Genomic DNA, 1,166 nt, shown 5'->3' with positions numbered 1-1,166 from the left:
TTATAAAGCATTTATATAATAAAAATTATAATCTTAATAATGTATTATTCAAATAAATTGCAAATTTATGTCAAAAATTGATAACATCGACACTCTGCAATTACCTCCGGCCCATTTGCTGGCACGAAAATTTGCCCAGGGCTGTCGGTCTTTAAAAGTATCTCGTCGGTGGTTCCATAAAGCCGGTTCTACATTAGTAATTAGTTGCAAGCCGATCGCAAGCTCGTTGCGACAGCCAATCTGAAGCTTGCATTTTGAAATCAATGCTTCGGATTGGCTGTCGCAACAAGCTTGCGATCGGCTTGCAACTATGACGTAGACCGGCTTAAAGCGCATGATTGTACTATTTTATCCTTGTTTAATATTCGGTAAACAACAAGGATAAAATAATACATCACGCACATATTGGAAGGGACGCAAACATTCTGACTTCTGAGAGAGATAGAATAGACAATCGCTATAGTGCGGTACAGTGGTATCAATAAATGGTTGCGTTCCGTAAAGCGCATCATGCGCATGATGTATCATGGTATTCTTGTTGCTCAACAAATGATAAACAAAGATAAAAGGATAAATCATGCGCATGACGCGCTTTGCGGAACGCAGCCAATGAGAGTAGTAAGTCGTAAAGGTGCGTTCTCACTGAGCGCGTCACGCGTCGCGTCATTCGTTGCGTCACGAATTAATCAATCAAAATATCGCATTTTATTGCATCATTTGCCGCACGACTCCTTGCGAGATGCATCGATTAGATTATTCTACGACATTCTAGAGATAAAAGAATCTTCCTTTGTATGAAATCCCAAATCGTGCGGCAAATTACGCAATAAAATGAGGTGTTTTGATTGGTCAATTCAAATGACGCGACGCGTGACGCCACAGTATAACCAGTAGGTCCACTTCGTGTCGGCACCTTTGATCTCCTTTTCCGGATCACGTGAGCATCCGTCATGTTAAATCCAGGACCGAATTGAGAAAAGTGCCTCACAAGTGATAAAACAGATAAGTAATATGGATTCGATACAGTAAATCAATAAATTCAATGTGTAATAATCAATAAATTCAATCGAATAAAACGTTTTATTAGTAACAATTATTCGTAGGAGTGATCACTAAAGAAAATTTCTGATGTAATTGCTTATAAATTATCTGCACATATGTATTGT

This window comes from Wasmannia auropunctata, unplaced genomic scaffold (assembly GCF_000956235.1).
Source record: "Wasmannia auropunctata unplaced genomic scaffold, wasmannia.A_1.0 LD335728.1, whole genome shotgun sequence".
In the NCBI taxonomy this organism is placed as follows: Eukaryota; Metazoa; Arthropoda; class Insecta; order Hymenoptera; family Formicidae; genus Wasmannia; species Wasmannia auropunctata.
Note: the sequence above shows the minus strand (reverse complement) of the source record.